The sequence below is a fragment of the Aedes albopictus genome, chromosome 2, assembly GCF_035046485.1.
Source record: "Aedes albopictus strain Foshan chromosome 2, AalbF5, whole genome shotgun sequence".
Taxonomy (NCBI): Eukaryota; Metazoa; Arthropoda; class Insecta; order Diptera; family Culicidae; genus Aedes; species Aedes albopictus.
In genome coordinates, this window is record NC_085137.1 from 455,214,278 (window position 1) to 455,226,301 (window position 12,024).

At 42.1% G+C, this 12,024-nt stretch overlaps 2 protein-coding genes across 8 annotated transcripts in view; one reads left to right on the forward strand and one right to left on the reverse strand.

Moving 5' to 3' along the window:
• LOC109398102 (mitoferrin) overlaps positions 1 to 12,024 on the reverse strand; it is a 367,824-nt gene that overhangs the window by 88,199 nt on the left and 267,601 nt on the right. Inside the window, exon 1 of one of the 7 annotated variants that reach the window (XM_029877674.2) lies at positions 1,325 to 1,457. The exons of the other annotated variants lie outside the window; for them this stretch is intronic. The gene's annotated coding sequence lies outside the window, so the exon portion shown is untranslated. Of the gene's footprint in view, positions 1 to 1,324; positions 1,458 to 12,024 lie in introns of those variants that run through there. 7 annotated transcript variants of the gene reach the window in all.
• The window catches only part of LOC134286925 (uncharacterized), a 76,231-nt gene that overhangs the window by 57,789 nt on the left and 6,418 nt on the right, over positions 1 to 12,024 (forward strand). The gene's annotated exons all lie outside the window — the stretch shown is intronic.

The window sequence follows — 12,024 nt, forward strand, 5'->3', positions numbered from 1 at the left end:
GGAATTCCTTATAATCTTTTGATGATATTCCTCTAGCCGTTTCTGATGGAATTTCTGGGAGAGCTGCTGAAAGAATTTCTGGACAAACATCTTAGGTAATATTGACTTCCATAGATACTCCTGATGGAATCCCTAGAGGAACTCTCGAGGGAATGCATGAAGCAAATCCTGAAAGAATCCCTGAGCAAACTTCTGAGGAAGCTCCTAAATAAATTCTTGAAGGAACAGGGGAACTTCTAAAGAAATCCTGGTGGAACTCTTGGGGAAATGCATGGAGGCAATCCTTAACGACGCGTAGTGCGTCATCGTCATCATTGAAATCTCGCTCGAAATTTCAAAGTGATAAAACTCAGCTACCAAAGCGCAAATTTGGATGAAAATGTATCATCCCATATGCTCACTCGTGGTGAGTGTGATGATACTTTTTCTACTACGTGACTGCAGAATTGCCCGTTTTTTATCACTTCAAAAACGCGAGGCAAACAATCATTGAAAATTAAAAAGTCAATGATTCCTATGAAAATTCTGTGATGCACCAAGTCACCTTAAAGAACACCCGAGTAAACTCCTGAAGGTACTGTGTAACTCTTGACGGAATCCCTGGGCAAATTCCAGAAGAAACGCCAGGAAATATTCTAAAGGGAACTCCTAAAAAGGAATCACTGAAAGACTCCACAAGAGAATCCCTGGGGGAACGGCGTTAGCAAATTTTGTCCTAATTCCCAAAGAAACTCCTGTAAAATTATAGAAATCCAAAAAAGAATTCCTGAAGGAATTTCTGCAATAATTTAAGGCAGAATTCTTGGACGAATTGCTGGTGAAATCTAATCAAGCCACCGCACTGGTCGTGATTAGCAGCAATAAGCTGATTGTTTTACACACTGTAGATTAACTCCTTTGAATTAGTACTGAGATGTAAATTAATAGGCTTTAAATTATTCAGTTTATACCAGTCTAAACTGTCTCACTACCGACTACTAATCACACAACATTGGAATGAGTCATAAGCGAGTAGTGATTGAAGAAAAGTGATATACATAGTTCAAAAACCTATATCTATATTGTACCGTGTAGTGATCAACCTTTGCGCAGTGCTGAACACTGCGATTTCTTTGTGAGCCTTACTCCTTCAAAACCAGTATGTTCTAAATTCATATGTTTTATATATGCCCACAATCACTTACTAGGAATAAAGGTTTTCGTTATAATCAACCAATATTTTATGACGATTTTTTGAAAAGTGCGCAAAGTAAGGCAATAGGTACGCAAAGTATGGTGCGTTTACGGTACATACATATTGAAACAAGAAAAAATGTTTACTCACCCAAAATGAAACGAAAACTGATATTCTTTTACGACAAGCCTTGGAACCCGGTCGCAATCCAGCAACGCAACGTATCAATTATTGATGGGCAAACGTTTGCGGGATTCCCCAGTAGGTACGTGTTAGAAATCTGAAATAGGCTCAGTGTACCTGTTATGGCTATAGTACCTCAAATTCGCCATAGTTGATTTTCAACCTTCAAAGATACAAATCAACAAGACAAAAATCGTGAACAACAGATCACGATCACAAAAGATGATTGCAATCATTCAAACTTCACAATTTGCTCAAATTATGGCAGAAATAAATCATTTTCCTTAACTTTTCGGCCTCCTTGCACCCTATTTCGACATAGTGTACCAGTTATGGCAACTCCCATAAGGAATACATGTAAATAGTGCGAAGTGGAACCCAAATTAACAAATGTGTCCATAACTGGTACAGGGTTCCTATCATTGGCACACGCCGTAATAAATACTAAAAGTAGTTTTGGCTCTGTTTCTATATTTTTCCTGTAAAGTATTGAAACAAATCAATCATTTGACTTATTGTTTACATTCGTCGGTCTTCTTCTTATTTTTGTAGAAATAGTTTTTCTTAGGTAGTGCGATAACTGGTACAGGCACCCTAGTGAGGATAGACAGAAGAACAAATATCAGTCACATCTTCTCTAGAGTTGCTGATGCAATCCAAGACTAAGGAATTTCCATCAGTTGAAGCAAAATACAATAAATCTTCATTGCAAACCGCATGTATTTAAAGCTTACTCCCATGCAATATGCTAAGACAGACACGAACGGAAGTAGTCGATAAAGTTAATGAATGCCTATGAATTGATAAAGACGATCGGTTTTTGATTCGAATGTGTAATGATCGTTGATCGAGCTGAAATGCCCTATTATTTGAGTCATACGTCTTTACGTAGCGACAACTGTAAAATTTACGGTCACTATTCGTTATTGTCATTCATCGAGGAGGGACGATGCACTCGCATCGGTCGCTCTAAGATGAAGCGTAAAATTAAATTATTCTTTCTACGAATCGCAAATTGCAATGACGGCGAGAGGACATTCTTAACAACTGTTTTTTTTTCTTTTTTTTCGAATAACAATGATGCACCCTTCGGCACTGTTGGGAGTAAACACGAGAATGTCTGAAACTAGCACTTCTACTGATGGACACAGACCCGACAAACGGTAAACCACTTGACAGCTGATAAAGATATAAATCGCACTCGGAGGTTGTTTGGAAAACCAAACGCAGATGCACGATGGATGTGTGCATACGCCGCCGTCGCCACCGCCGCACATGACTTGATGAGTGCAAAAACGAGGTTGTTGATAAAATTACGGATGATTAATCTGTACCTAAAACGTTTCGTAACTAGCTTTGTTCGATATCACATGTTACAGGAACCATTAATGACAAAATATTCAGCCAAGTTCATAATTTTATCAATACCTATCAACCATAAGTAGGAATCCTGCTGCATAGATCTTGTTGTTCTTAGCTGGGACAGAGTTTCAGTAGGTCGGCTCCAGAGGCACTTTTTCCTTCATTTGGGAAATTTGTGACATTGGGACAGAGCTTGCTGCTCAACATGATGTTCTATAGCAGAAGGTCCACGCCCGTCACCCCGAATTTATATCGACGGTGATGAAATCGAGGCGGTTGAAGTATTCGTGTAGGGGTAGTCGGGGTAATTTGGCCAATGGGGCAATTTGAGCACCTCATAAAAATTACCTAAAATGTAATATTTTTAACAAATCAACCAACAGCTCTACTACTGGTCTGATATGGGAGCCATTGAAACGTTAGAACGAATTAGTTTGAGCCCACAGTAAATTAGAAAAATAAAATTGAAAAACGTTGGCCAAATTACCCCGAAGAGGGCTGAATAAAAACACCTCATAAGACTCATGTTGTTCAAATACATTAGATAGCTTTAAAATAAGGTTATTTTCTGTATACATCAAGCTGACACACTACAATTCAATGTATATCGGTGCATATTAAGTTTGTGTTACATTAGGCAAAAAAAAATCTTCATTAAAAATAGGGTGCTCAAATTACCCCGACGGTTTAAAATCGACGCAATAATCATACTTTTTTCAAAAATCTTTTTTTAACATATAAACACGAATTGACTTTGATATTTTCATGTGTCTTGCGTAGTATTATCAGAATCATCATGATCATACGATAAACGAGAGATTTATCGTTGTTTTCTGCATGTTTAAACGACTTTTGCTTAGGGTGGCCAAACTACCCCGATTTACCCTACTTGGGCTCACTGGTGACCGTCGACAACGACACCAGCAGAGAATTCAGAGACGCATTGTGGCAGGAAAATCGAGCTTACTTTGGACTCCACAGAGCTCTACGATCGAATAAAGTTCGCCGTCACACGAAGTTAACTATCTACAAAACGCTGATTAGACCGGTCGTCCTCTATGAGCACGAAGCATTAACTCTACGCGCAGAGAAGCAACGAATCCCTGGAATTTTCAAACAGAAGGTGTTGCGAATCATCTACAGCGGAGTGCATATGGAAGGCGGGACTTGGAGTAGACGAATGAACCACGAGTTGTATCAGCTGCTGAAAGAACCAACCATCGTCCACACCGCGAAAATTGGGAGGATACAATGGGCGGGTCACGTCATTAGGATGTCGGATAGCAACCCGAACAAAATGGTTCTCGAGTCATCCGACCGGTACAAGAAGACGTGGTACGCGACGAGCTAGCTGGGTCGATCAAGTGGAGGACGATCTGCGAGCCCTTCGCAGAGTTCGGAACTGGACACACGCAGCCATAGACTGAGCAGAATCTTAGATAATTAATTATTATCTAAGGTAGAATGGAGACAGCTCCTACGCACAGCAGAGGACACTCACTCAGGCCATAGTCTGACCGGTAAGGTAAGTAAGATATTTCCCTAATGATTTTTTTAACCATTCCTCTTGGGATACTTCTAGAAGTTTTTTTTTTCTGTGATTCCTTCAGCAATCCTTGCTAGTATTTCTGCAGGACTCTTCAATGATTCCGTCTAGAAATATTCCGTGGATTTATTCAGGAATTTTTCTAGTGATTTTGCAATGGATTCTTTCAGGAATTTCTGCTGGGATTTTCCACAAATTCTACCGGGGATTCATGTGGGATTTTTTCTAGCAATCCTCTGAATTCTCTATCAGTGTGCTCAGGTTTTTCACTATGAATTATTCCAATAACTTGTCCAAGAATTCCGAATTCCTTTGGAGATTCCTTCAGGATTCTTCTATAGATATCCCTATACACAATTTTCAATGCGGAGTTCGGTATTTTTCCACGAAATTAGAACAACTGAATACAGCAAAAATGGATTATTTACCTTTTGCATGGGTTTTTAACAATTGGTGTACTGGGCCTCAGTAAAACCTATTTCCGTAGCTACCGAGAGAGTTCTGCTGTTCTGCCTGTGACAAAAAAAAACGAACAGACAATTGGTGTGTAGGGGTATGTGAGGTTTCCCGAGGGTTCCTATTGGGATGCAGTTATGTTCTACAGCAGGGGTTCCCAACGTTTTTGGGATGGCGACCCCCTTTAAGAATCGTCAAAACATCTGGGCCCAATGATTTTTTTAGAAAAAAATATGAATTAAGGGTCGGTTACAACTGACGAATTGAAATTTATTTTTACCTACATTTGACAGTTCGAAACTTAAACTTGACAGTTCTCCTAAGGAAATAATTATCGAACTGTCAAGTTTAAGTGAAAATTAATTTAAATTCACCAACTGGAACAGACTCCAAATAAAAACTAAAACGAGTTATTTGGGTACAGTGGCGTAACTCCAAATTTACTGAGGTAGGGATTTTCGATGAATAATGATACTTTTTTTAATTTGACAATCATATTTCGTAAACAATGCCCACTCTAGGGAAAAAAACGGTTAACAAAGTTATTAGAATAAAATTTCATCAGGAGTTTCTTCTGAGATCCTTCAACGAGTTTCTTCTGGTATTTTTCCAGGAAATCCTGCTGGGGCTCATCCAAATTTTCTCTTGGAGTAATTTGTAGGATTTCTTTTGGTCTTTGTCCAGTTGGAAAGATTTGTCTGAGTGTCCAGTGTCCAGCAGTAGTTACCCTTTTTAAGCACATTATTTTTGCCATCTCCTTATCACTCGTATCGGTAGGTGAGCCACGATCAGTCGAAAAGGCCTTAAGCTCGGCAATATTCGTTTTCTTCCTGAATGTTCTACACTGATCCTATATGTACATATGAAAACAACCAGAAATCAAACTAGAGGTAGTCAAATACAAACTTCCAACCAAATCGCATCTACCGTGTTATTGCGTAAACAAATCAGTGAGCTAATGAACAGCGCAGTTTCGTTCCGAACCCAATTCACCACGTAAGTTTTAGTCGCGAATCCGAACATCCGAACAATTTCTCCAGAATTTCTCACTAGGAATCCTCTACGAGTTGCTTCTGGGATTTCGCCAGATGTTTCTTCTGCTTATCATTCAGCAATTTCTTCTGGACATCCCCCAGACGCATTTTTGGGAGCCCTCGTTGTGTTCCTTATATAAATCTTCAATGAATTATTTCTAGAACTCCCATTTTCATCCTACGAAAAACAAAGGATTGAAACGCTGTTTGTTTTGTTTCTTATTTTTTATTTTTTTTTTGTTAGAAGTAAGCAAGCAAGAAAACAAAAAAAACGGAATCATTCGGTGCCGTAATCGCTTGTATTCAAATAGGATGAATTTGAGAGCGTTGGACAACTGACCCTACTCCAAAAGTTTCTGCTGAAACACCTCTAGGAATTCCGGGTGGTATCTCCGAAGGAAATCCTGGAGGAATCTCCGAAGGAATTCCAGGAGGAATCTCCGGATGAATTCCTGAAGGAATCTCCGGAGTATGCCGTTCCTTATTTTGCAAAAATTGGAAATGTTATAAGTTCGTTGTTGGAAAACGATCATATCAGTTAAGGAATGATCGTATAAAAATTTGAAGTCCGTATCTCAAGGCTAAGTGGTCCCTCAAGGGGCCTAAAGTTCTCAAAAATTGTAAGGGACTAAAAAAACATGATTTTTTTTCGTCGAAAAAAAAACTAAAAACTAAAATGTACTTAGAATTTCGATATCTCTACTCGTTTTTAAGTTATTGAGCAAAACAGTGAAGGTTTCCTTCGAGATCCAAAATAATGGACAAAAATGCATATTTTCGGTTGTTTTTTGTTAATAACTCAAAAACGAGAAGAGTTATCGAAATTCTAAGTACATTTTTGGCGCTATAGGGTCCTGAAATCATCGCTTTTAATAGAATGGCGTATTTTTTCGACAAAAAAAACATGTTTTTAGTCTCATACCATTTTTTGGCAACTTTAGGCCCCTTGAAGGACCACTTAACCTTGAGATACTAACTTCAAATTTTCACACGATCATTCCTTAGCTAGAACGATCATTTTTCAACAATGAGCTTTTAACATTTCCAATTTGAAAATAAGTAGGCCTCAGGAGGAATTCCTGCAGGAATCTCAGGAGGAATTATTTGAGCAATCTCCGGAGGAATTCCTGGAGGAATCTCCGGAGGAATTCCTGGGGGAATCTCCGGAGGAATTCCTGGAGGAATCCCCGGAGGAATTCCTGGAGGAATCTCCGGAGGAATTCCTGGAGGAATCTCCGGAGGAATTCCTGGAGGAATCTCCGGAGGAATTCCTGGAGGAATCTCCGGAGGAATTCCTGGAGGAATCTCCGGAGGAATTCCTGGAGGAATCTCCGGAGGAATTCCTGGAGGAATCTCCGGAGGAATTCCTGGAGGAATCTCCGGAGGAATTCCTGGAGGAATCTCCGGAGGAATTCCTGGAGGAATCTCCGGAGGAATTCCTGGAGGAATCTCCGGAGGAATTCCTGGAGGAATCTCCGGAGGAATTCCTGGAGGAATCTCCGGAGGAATTCCTGGAGGAATCTCCGGAGGAATTCCTGGAGGAATCTCCGGAGGAATTCCTGGAGGAATCTCTGGAGGAATTCCAGGAGGAATCTCCGAAGAAATTAAAGAAAAAAAGAAAAAAGACACGGACACGTTCAATGCTTCCAGTGAGCTTTTCGCTCTTTGAAGGAAGCACGACACTAGACAACGGACTAGCATGCAACGCCCAGTGGCACAGCCGAAAACTTTCCCTGACAGCTGCGGCGGGAATCGAACCCGCGCTCCTCAGCACGATGCGACTAAGAGCTTGGTGACCCTAGCCGCACGACCACGGAGCCGCACAAGAATTGAAAGAATCTCCGAAAGAATTTCTGGAGGAATCTCGGGAGTAGGGCGTTCCTTGTTTTGCAAAAAATGGAAATGTTTTTTTTTTTTTCGACAAAAAAAAAATCATGTTTTTAGTCCCATACCATTTTTTGACAACTTTAGGCCCCTTGAAGTACGACTTAGCCTTGAGATACTAACTTCAAATTTTCACACGATCATTCCTTAGCTAGAACGATCATTTTTCAACAATGAGCTTTTAACATTTCCAATTTGCAAATAAGTAGGCCTCAGGAAGAATTCCTGCAGGAATCTCAGGAGGAATTATTTGAGCAATCTCCGGAGGAATTTAAAAAAGACAATTACACCGTCTTCGACCTTGCGGCCTCTACAGACTGAACATTACAAACATACGACAACGGACAACACATATAACACCCAGTGGCCCAGTGGAGAATTTTCCGTTCTACGAAAAGTTTCCCCCGACTGGAGCGGGAATCGAACCCACACTCCGAAGCTTACGAGACACCCAAACGACTGCCGCCGCTAACCGCTCGGCCACGAAGCCCACATGGAGGAATCTCCGGAGGAATTCCTGGAGGAATCTCCGGAAGAATTCCTGGAGGAATCTCCGGAGGAATTCTTGGAGGAATTCCTGGAGGAATTCTTGGAGGAATTCCTGGAGGAATTCTTGGAGGAATTCCTGGAGGAATCTCCGGAGGAATTCCTGGAGGAATCTCCGGAGGAATCTCCGGAGGAATTCCTGGAGGAATCTCCGGAGGAATTCCTGAAGGAATCTCCGGAGGAATTCCTGAAGGAATCTCCGGAGGAATTCCTGAAGGAATCTCCGGAGGAATTCCTGAAGGAATCTCCGGAGGAATTCCTGAAGGAATCTCCGGAGGAATTCCTGAAGGAATCTCCGGAGGAATTCCTGAAGGAATCTCCGGAGGAATTCCTGAAGGAATCTCCGGAGGAATTCCTGAAGGAATCTCCGGAGGAATTCCTGAAGGAATCTCCGGAGGAATTCCTGAAGGAATCTCCGGAGGAATTCCTGAAGGAATCTCCGGAGGAATTCCTGAAGGAATCTCCGGAGGAATTCCTGAAGGAATCTCCGGAGGAATTCCTGAAGGAATCTCCGGAGGAATTCCTGAAGGAATCTCCGGAGGAATTCCTGAAGGAATCTCCGGAGGAATTCCTGAAGGAATCTCCGGAGGAATTCCTGAAGGAATCTCCGGAGGAATTCCTGAAGGAATCTCCGGAGGAATTCCTGAAGGAATCTCCGGAGGAATTCCTGAAGGAATATCCGGAGGAATTCCTGAAGGAATCTCCGGAGGAATTCCTGGAGGAATCTCCGGAGGAATTCCTGGAGGAATCTCCGGAGGAATTCCTGGAGGAATCTCCGGAGGAATTCCTGGAGGAATCTCCGGAGGAATTCCTGGAGGAATCTCCGGAGGAATTCCTGGAGGAATCTCCGGAGGAATTCCTGGAGGAATCTCCGGAGGAATTCCTGAAGGAATCTCCGGAGGAATTCCTGAAGGAATCTCCGGAGGAATTCCTGAAGGAATCTCCGGAGGAATTCCTGAAGGAATCTCCGGAGGAATTCCTGAAGGAATCTCCGGAGCAATTCCTGAAGGAATCTCCGAATGAATCTCCGGAGGAATTCCTGGAGGAATCTCCGGAGGAATTCCTGGAGGAATTTCAGGAGGAATTTCTGGAGGAATTCCTGGAGGAATTCCTGGAGGAATTCCTGGAGGAATCTCCGGAGGAATTCCTGGAGGAATCTCCGGAGGAATTCCTGGAGGAATCTCCGGAGGAATTCCTGGAGGAATCTCTGGAGGAATTCCTGGAGGAATCTCCGGAGGAATTCCTGGAGGAATCTCCGGAGGAATTCCTGGAGGAATCTCCGGAGGAATTCCTGGAGGAATCTCCGGAGGAATTCCTGGAGGAATCTCCGGAGGAATTCCTGGAGGAATCTCCGGAGGAATTCCTGGAGGAATCTCCGGAGGAATTCCTGGAGGAATCTCCGGAGGAATTCCTGGAGGAATCTCCGGAGGAATTCCTGGAGGAATCTCCGGAGGAATTCCTGGAGGAATCTCCGGAGGAATTCCTGGAGGAATCTCCGGAGGAATTCCTGGAGGAATCTCCGGAGGAATTCCTGGAGGAATCTCCGGAGGAATTCCTGGAGGAATCTCCGGAGGAATTCCTGGAGGAATCTCCGGAGGAATTCCTGGAGGAATCTCCGGAGGAATTCCTGGAGGAATCTCCGGAGGAATTCCTGGAGGAATCTCCGGAGGAATTCCTGGAGGAATCTCCGGAGGAATTCCTGGAGGAATCTTCGGAGGAATTCCTGGAGGACTCTCCGGAGGAATTCCTGAAGGAATCTCCAGAGGAATTCCTGAAGGAATCTCCGGAGGAATTCCTGGAGGAATCTCCGGAGGAATCTTTGGAGAAATTCCTGGAGCAATCTTTGAAGAAATCTCCGGAGGAATTTCAGTTACTCCTAGAGGATACCTAGAAGGAGCTTCTGGAGGAATCCCGGAAGAAGTTGCTGGAGGAAGGATTTCCCAGATAAATCTAATAAACAATTTCCTGGAGCAATCCCAAAAAGAATTCCTTGAGGATTCATATAAAGAAACGCCCAGAGAAAACCTAGAGGATTACCAAATACATAGTTCTATTTTAGAAAACACTCATGGAGAAATCTTAGAATGCATTCGTGTAGAAATCCTAGAAGGAACTCTTGGAATTCCTGCGGGAATCTCCGAATAAATATCTGAGTGAACCCCGGAAAAAATATTGGAGAAATCCCGGTTGAAATTATTGGAGGATAGTTCGAAAAAAAAAACTCCTGGTAGAATCTTAGAAAACACCTGTGGAGAAAACCCTGAAGGAACTCCTAGAAGATCCTATGCTATTAAATCCTGGAAAAACATTACATATAAGGAACTTAAGGAGGGATTTTCAGTAGAACTTCTTATGAAAATCACAAAGACATTTTATGAGAATCCCCGGTGAACTCGTGGTGGATTTTCCGGTGGAACACCTAAATTGTAAGGGACTAAAAAACATGAAATTTTTTTCGTCGCAAAAAAAAACTAAAAACTAAATTGTACTTAGAATTTCGATATCTCCGGAGGAATTCCTGGAGGAATCTCCGGAGGAATTCCTGGAGGAATCTCCGGAGGAATTCCTGGAGGAATCTCCGGAGGAATTTCTGGAGGCATCTCCGGAGGAATTTCTGGAGGAATCTCCGGAGGAATTATTTGAGCAATCTCCGGAGGAATTCCTGGAGGAATCTCCGGAGGATGTTTTGGAAGAATCTCCGGAGGAACTCCAGGAGGAATCTCTGTAGGAATTTCTGGAGGAATCCTGGAGGAATTTCCGGAGGAATTCCTGGAGGGATCTCCGAAAGAATCTCCGGAAGAATTCCCGGAGGAATCTCTGGAGGAATTCCTGGAGGAATCTCAGGAGGAATTATTTGAGCAATCTCCGGAGGAATTCCTGGAGGAATCTCCGGAGGAATTTTTGGAAGAATCTCCGGAGGAATTATTAATGAAATCTCAGAAGAAATTTCGGGAGATTTGCTCCAGAAGATTCTCCGGTGATTGCTCCAGAAATTCCTTCGGGGATTCCTGCGGGAAATTCCTCAGGAATCTCTCCGGGGATTCCCGGGGAAGTTCTAGAAATTCCTGGAGGAATCTCCAAATGAATTCCTGGAGGAATCTTTGGAGGAATTCCTGGAGCAATCTTCGAAGAAATCTCCGGAGGAATTTCAGGCCCATAAAGTTACTCCTAGAGGATACCTAGAAGGAGCTTCTGGAGGAATCCCGGAAGAAGTTGCTGGAGGAAGGATTTCCCAGATAAATCTAATAAACAATTTCCTGAAGCAATCCCAAAAAGAATTCCTTCAGGATTCATATAAAGAAACGCCCAGAGAAAACCTAGAGGATTACCAAATACATAGTTCTATTTTAGAAAACACTCCTGGAGAAATCTTAGAATGCATTCCTGTAGAAATCCTAGAAGGAACTCTTTGAATTCATGCGGGAATCTCAGAATAAAAAAACTGAGTGAACCCCGGAAAAAAAATATTAGAGAAATCCCGGTTGAAATTATTGGAGGATAATTCGAAAAAAAAACCTGGTAGAATCTTAGAAAACACCTCTGGAGAAAACCCTGAAAGAACTCCTAGAAGATCCCATGCTATTAAATTCTGGAAACAACATTATAAGGAACTCATGGAGAAATTTTTAGTAGAACTTCAATTAAAATCTCAAAGACATTTTATGAGAATCCCCGGTGAACTCTTGGTGGATTTTCCGGTGAAACACCAAGAAGAATTTCAAGAAGATTTTCTGAGAAATCCCAAAGAAAAACCTTCTTACGGAATACCACGGATCTTCATTAAATTTCCATTAAATTCCCCGTGAATAAGTATTTTTTCAAGAACTCCATAAAGTGAC